The sequence below is a fragment of the Rhinopithecus bieti genome, unplaced genomic scaffold (genome assembly GCF_001698545.2).
Source record: "Rhinopithecus bieti isolate Rb0 unplaced genomic scaffold, ASM169854v2 scaffold_18477, whole genome shotgun sequence".
Classification (NCBI taxonomy): Eukaryota; Metazoa; Chordata; class Mammalia; order Primates; family Cercopithecidae; genus Rhinopithecus; species Rhinopithecus bieti.
In genome coordinates, this window is record NW_016809209.1 from 1,128,307 (window position 1) to 1,135,170 (window position 6,864).

The following is a 6,864-nucleotide window of genomic DNA, read 5'->3' on the forward strand; positions in this document are numbered from 1 at the left end:
GGGGACAGCAAGAACTCTCAAAAAATAAATAAATAAATAAATGAATAAATAAATAAAAGTAAGTTCACGGCCAGGTGCAGTGGCTCACACCTGTAATCCCAGCACTTTGGGAGGCCAAGGTGGGCGGATCAACTGAGGTCAGGAGTTCAAGACCAGCCTGGCCAACATGGTGAAACCCCATCTCTACTACAAATACAAAGAAATTATCTGGGTGTGGTGGTGGGCGCTTTTAATCCCAGCTACTCAGGAGGCTGAGGCAGGAGAATTGCTTGAACCTGGGAGGCAGAGGTTGCAGTGAGCCAAGATCGCGCCATTACACTCCAGCCTGGGCAACAAGAGTAAAACTCCATCTCAAAAAATTAAATAAAAGTTGGTTCATATTACTGGCTCACAAGTCAGACATTGGGTACCTTTGCAATCATATACTGTGCTGTTTCTGAAAATGTGCGGCTGGTCTCCGACCAGGGCTATAAATGGGCTGGCTGAGCCAGGCCCTATGGGGGCCCACTCTCTTCAGGAATACTGAGACATTACAAATGCACCTGTACTTTCCAGTTGTATGACAGGTACTTTCCAGTTTTATTTCTCCCACCCATACATCTGTGGTAACTGAAAAATCATTTTAACCATAGTGATATTTGACAGCAAATTGTCACAGATAAAGATGTAAGTATATTTTCAACCAACACACTGCTAATTAAATTGCTTTGTCTGTCTAAACTTGGGCCTCCTGCTACTCATATCCGGTGTTCCTACTGTCTTCTTCAAATGAGTTGCCCTGTGTTTCATGACCTTGTTTTTGTTCATTACAGTGTGAGCCACTGCCCCATGTTGTGTTGATGCCGGTCTGCCATGCTAGCCTGTCTGCCAGGGCCAGGTGACCTGTCCTTTCAGCTTCTTTCTCACACGCAGATGAACACTGGACTTCAGAAATGTAAGTAATCTGGATCCTAGGGAAGCATGTGTGGTTCTTTGTTTTTGTCTCTATGTTTGGGCTGTCCCTGAAGCACATCTGGAGTACATTGACCTTGAATTTTGACATTTTTCTTTCTTTCTTTCTTTCTTTTTTTTTTTAAAGACTATGTCTTGCTCTTGTCACCCAGGCTGGAGTGCAATGACGCGATCTTGATCGGCTCTCTGCCACCTCTCCCTCCCAGGTTCAAGCAATTCTCTTGCCTCAGCTTCCCGAGTAGCTGGGATTACAGGTGCCCACCACCATGCCTGGCTAATTTTTGTATTTTTAGTAGAGACAGGGTTTCACCATGTTGGCCAGGCTGGTTTCAAACTCCAGATCTCAGGTGATCCCCCTAACTTGGCCTCCCAAAGTGCTTGAGCCACTGTGTCCAGCCAGTAGGGGTCTGCTCTAAATTCTGTAATTCCCCAATGTATATCAATTTTAATTGTTGCTGATAGCTTTCTGTTGAACAACAAAAGCATAAAGAGCTTCAGAGGGGCCGGGCGCGGTGGCTCAAGCCTGTAATCCCAGCACTTTGGGAGGCCGAGACGGGCGGATCACGAGGTCAGGAGATCGGATACCATCCTGGCTAACACGGTGAAACCCCGCTCTCTTACTAAAAAATACAAAAACTAAGCCGGGCGAGTGGCGGGCGCCTGTAGTCCCAGCTACTCGGGAGGCTGGGCAGGGAGAATGGCATAAACCCGGGAGGCGGAGCTGCAGTTGAGCTGCGAGATCCGGCCACTGCATCCAGCCTGGGCGACAGGACCGAGACTCCGTCTCAAAAAAAAAAAAAAAAAGGAGCTTCAGAGGATAATATATATATATATATATCCACCCTTAAAAAAAGGTGTTTCAGTTTGAACCTTCATGGGGAATTTCATAAAAAACTCACAGTCCAGATTACTTACTGTATCTCTTGAAATAAATGTTCATGCTGTTCTCTTGTTTCAACTCTCTGAGGTACAGTCTACCATGGAAAGACAGTCCCTTTGGCTTTGCTGCCTTGCCTTCTGATCCAGTATGACTTTTATTCGCAGGAAGTAAGGAGCTTTACCCTCAGAAGAGATGGAGAGCTAGCTTTCTCAGGGTCTTCTCTGGGGCATTTTCCTGATAATACAGTTTCCAGAGATGTAGCCTTTAAAATCTGTGTGTTCTTGTCTTAACTTTCTGATTGGGATTTTATCCTTCATATTTTCCCAGACTCCTTTACCTTTGCTCCCTGTAATCATGATCTGCAAGGAAAAGATTCTATTCTTGGCACATTACCATTGTATAGTATCTTCAGGTGTAAAAAAACAAGCCCTAAATTTGGAGCAGTAAAGTAAACCTTCCATTCAGAGCACAAAGGAGAAATTCAGTGAGGCAGCTAGGCTTCCCTTTGATAGAAAAGGTGGCTCAGCACCTTAACTGAACCCCCTTACGACAGGGGCTAACCAAACTTTTTCGTAAAGCCTAGATAGCCAATAATTTTAGCTTTGTGGGTCATGTGGTCTCTGTTGCATCTACTCAACTCTGGCATTGTAGGGCAAAGGCAGCCACAGACAATAAACAAATGAGAGTGTCTGTGTTCCAGTGAAACTTTTTTACAAAAAAAACAACAAATGGAGCAGGCACACAGGCTGTCGTTTGCCAGCCCCTGCCCTGTGAAATCATCATCAGAAGTTAAAAATGGTCCAGCCTTTGGACCATTTCTTTGAGGGAGCATAAGACTCAGAGGCCTGGCTAGTTCTGAATTTGGGCCAGTGAATCCAGCTCTAGGTAATAGCTGGAAGGTGGATAGTCCTCCCTCTACAGTGCTGACACAGTAAGGGCAAAGCTTGCTATAGCTTTCTCACCCAGCCTTTATCTTGATTCAATATTTTTTTTGTTGAGACGGAGTCTCCACTGTCACCCATTCTGGGAGTGCAGTGGTGCAATCTCGGCTCACTGGCAAGTCCGCCTCGTGGGTTCACGCCATTCTCCTGCCTCAGCCTCCCAATTAGCTGGGACTACAGGGCGCCTGCCACCACCACCAGCTAATTTTTTTTGTATTTTTAGTTAGAGACGGGGTTCACCATGTTAACCAGGGATGGTCTCGATCTCCTGACCTCGTGATCCGCCGCCTCAGCTCCCAAAGTGCTGCGGGGATTACAGGCGTGAGCCACCGCGCCTGGCCCCTTTATCTTAGTAAGGGATGATTGGGTGATGAAGGGTGTTATTGTTATACTCTTCTAGCCATCCAAGTCAGCAGCCTAACTGCAATTGTGCCTGTTTCTGGGCTTCTGGGGACAACTGGAGAGGGAACGTACTTAGAGGCATGCAATAAGGTGACAAAGAAAGCTTGCTTTTTTCTAGGTTCCTTTTTTTTTTTTTTTTTTTTGAGACAGAGTCTCGCTCTGACCGCCCAGGCTGAGTGCAAGTGGCGGATCTCAGCTCCACTGCAAGCTCCGCCTCCCAGGTTCACGCCTTCTCCTGCCTCGCCTTCCCGAGTAGCTGGGACTACAGGCGCCGCCACCTCGCCCGGCTAATTTTTTGTATTTTTTAGTAGAGACGGGGTTTCACCGTGTTAGCCAGGACAGTCTCGATCTCCTGACCTCGTGATCCGCCCGTCTCGGCCTCCCAAAGTGCTGGGATTACAGGCTTGACACACGCGCCCGGCCGGATTTTCTATTCCCTTAACCACACCTCTGACAGCTTTACCCAAAGCTACGATATCAAGGGAAAATGCCATTTGGGGAGACAGGCAAATTGGCAGCTTTATTCTTGGTGTTCACTTTATTTTATTATTTCATCTTTTGTGTTTTTTTGAGATAGGAATTTGCTTTGTTGCCTAGGCTGGAGTGCAATGGCGTGATCTCGGTCAAACCTCTACCTCCTGGGTTCAAGCGATTCTCTGCCTCAGCCTCCCGAGTAGCTGGGATTATAGCATGCAACTACCATGCCCAACTAATTTTGTATTTTTAGTATGACAGGGTGACTTGTTTCTTTCATGTTGACAGGGCTGGTCTCGAACTCGCGACTTCAGGTGATCCACTGCCTTGGCCTCCGAAAGTGCTGGGATACAGGCGGTGAGCCACCACACCCAGCCCACATTTATTTTATTTTATTTATTTATTGAGGTGGAGTTTTGCTCTTGTCGCCCAGGTTGGAGTGCAGTGGTGCCATCTTGGCTTATCTGCACCCTCCGCCTCCTGAGTTCAAGTGATTTCTCCTGCCTCCAGCCTCCTAAGTAGTAGCTGGATTACAGCATGCGTTACCATTGCGCCGGCTAATTTTTGTATTTTTGTAATGATGGGGGTTTCACCATGCTGGGCCAGGCTGGTCTTGAACTCCCATCCTGTGTTACAGGCATTACTGACACTCGGTGAACCTCATGGCTGTAACCCTGGCACTTTGGGAGGGCCAAGGTGGGCAGATACCCTGAGGTCGGGACTTTGGAAACCAGCCTGGCAACATGTGTGAAACCTCGTCTCTACTTAAAAATACAAAAATTAGTCCAGGCGTGGTGGTAGGGCCAGTAATCCCAGCTTACTGGGAGGCTGAGGTGGGGAATCGCTAGAACCCAGGGGAGGCCAGAGGCAGGGAGAATCTCTAGAACCAGGAGGCGGAGTTGTAGTGAGCTGAGATCTTGGCATTGCACTCAGGCCTAGGCAAACACAGCGAGACTCCATCCCAAAAAACTAAAAAAAAGGGCCGGAAGTGGGTGGCTTACGCCTGTAAATCCAGCACTTTGGAGCCAAGGCAGGCGGATCACAAGATCCAGGAGATCGAGACCATCCTGGCTAACACGGGTGAAACTCTGTCCTACTAAAAATACAAAAAAATTAGCTGGGGACGGGCGCAGTGGCTCAAGCCTGTAATCCAGCACTTTGGGAGGCCGCAGGCGGGTGGATCACGAGGTCAGAGATCGAGACCCTCCTGGCTACACCGGTGAAACCTCGGTCTCTACATTAAAAATACAAAAAAAAAAAAAGTAGCCGGCGCGGTGGCGGAGGGCCTGTTAGTCCCAGCTAACTCGGAGGGCTGAGGCAGGAATGGCGGAACCGGGAGGCGAGAGCTTGCAGTGAGCCGAGATCCCGCCACTGCCTCCAGCCTGGGCGACACAGCGAGACTCCGTCTCAAAAAAAAAAAAAAAAAAATTAAGCCGGGCGCGGTGGCAGGTGCCTGTAGTCCCAGCTACTCGGGAGGCTGAGGCAGGAGAATGGCGTGAACCCAGGAGGCGGAGCTTGCAGAGATCATGCCACTGCACTCCAGCCTGGGCAACAGAACGAGACTCCGTCTCAAAAAAAAAAAAAAAAAAAGATCTCTACTCCCTTCTCCCCAAAGCAGCTCCTGAGTAGCCTCTGCTAACTACTGTCCCCAAATCTGGATTTGAGAATTGAGATATACGTCTTGCCTGGTTTTAGGCTCACATGTCCGTTTGGTAGACAAGGTGTTTGATCCTTTCCAACTCTCTTGTTGCTATCCATAAACACACCCACACCTTTGTAGAAGCAAGAACTTAATGGAAGCTTGTCTGCTGTATTCTTTTCTCCCCCAAAATGTGTAAGAAAAAAATCCTGTCATGTGACTTACAGCTGTTAGCATTAAACATTTACAGTTAAAGTGAGATAGAGCATAACCAGCAGCCAGGCAGCTGCTCAGAACCCAGGCCCATCAGTAATAGAGACCTTAAAAACGGTTTTGTGGGCCAGGCGCAGTAGCTCATGTCTGTAATCCTCGCACTTTGGGAGGCCGAGGCAGGCGGATTGCCTGAGCTCAGGAGTTTGAAACCAGCCTGGGAAACAGCTGTGAAACCCCGTCTCTAATAAAAAATACAAAAAATTTGGCCAGGCTCAGTGACTCATGCCTGTAATCCCAGCACTTTGGGAGGCCAAGGTGGGCAGATCATGAGGTCAGGAGATCGAGACCATCCTGGCTAACACGGTAAAACCCCATGTCTACTAAAAATACAAAAAATTAGCCGGGCGTGGTGGCGGGCACCTGTAGTCCCAGCTACTCGGGAGGCTGAGGCAGGAGAATGGTGTGAACCCAGGAGGCAGAGCTTGCAGTGAGCCGAGATCACGCCACTGCACTCCAGCCTGGGTGACACAGCGAGACTCGGTCTCAAAAAAAAAAACAAAAACAAAAAATTAGCCAGGCATGGCGGCGGGAGCCTGTAGTCCTAGCTATTCAGGAGGCTGAGGCAGGAGAATTGCCTGAACCGGTAGGCAGAGGTTGCAGTGAGCCAAGATCATGCTACTGCACTCTAGCCTGGGCAACAGAGGGAGATTCCCATCTCAAAAAACAAACAAACAAAAAATGTTTTATGATTCTGCTGTCAGCCTTTCTCTCCTGTCCATCCTCAGGAGGGTCTTATAAGTTGCTAGAAACACAAAGTGTGATGTCTGGTAGAGTGGGATGGGTACAGGGGTTTATAGTTTAATGTACTTATAACATTAATACAGTCAGCATGAGCAGGATTGGTGGACCGGGGTCAGGAGAAGAGAAATGTGGCTTCTTGCCCCAGCACTGTAAGTCATCTGGCTAAATGGCTTTTACCCAGACTTCAGCTGCCATAAGTTCAGAATCACAGGGTTGATCCCTTATAGCTTTTTATGTTCTCCTCTTCCTTTTCTATGTGTGTAGGAGACTGTAATGTTCTTCCTAACCCAGAGTTGTGATTTGCCAGAGGGCTGGCTGGATGAATTAAAGAACATCTTGGCTTGGGGTTAGGTTAGTTGGTGTCAGAAGGATGGCCTCCTACAGCTTTTCTAGATCATATATTCCATGATGTCACTTCCTTGGAGAGTCCTTACCCATTTTGAAACTTTGTACTCGGAAGTTTTGTTTTTCTCTGATCCATCTTCCCCCAGTGCCTCAGAAAATGAGTGATTTTGAAATTTTTTCTTTTTTCTTTTTTCTTTTGAGATGGAGTCCTGCTCTGT

At 47.8% G+C, this 6,864-nt stretch overlaps 1 pseudogene; it reads left to right on the forward strand.

Annotated features, from left to right (window-relative positions):
* The first annotated feature begins 328 nt into the window (after positions 1 to 328).
* Positions 329 to 6,864, forward strand: part of LOC108539921 (protein FAM222B-like) — a 14,146-nt pseudogene continuing 7,610 nt past the window's right edge.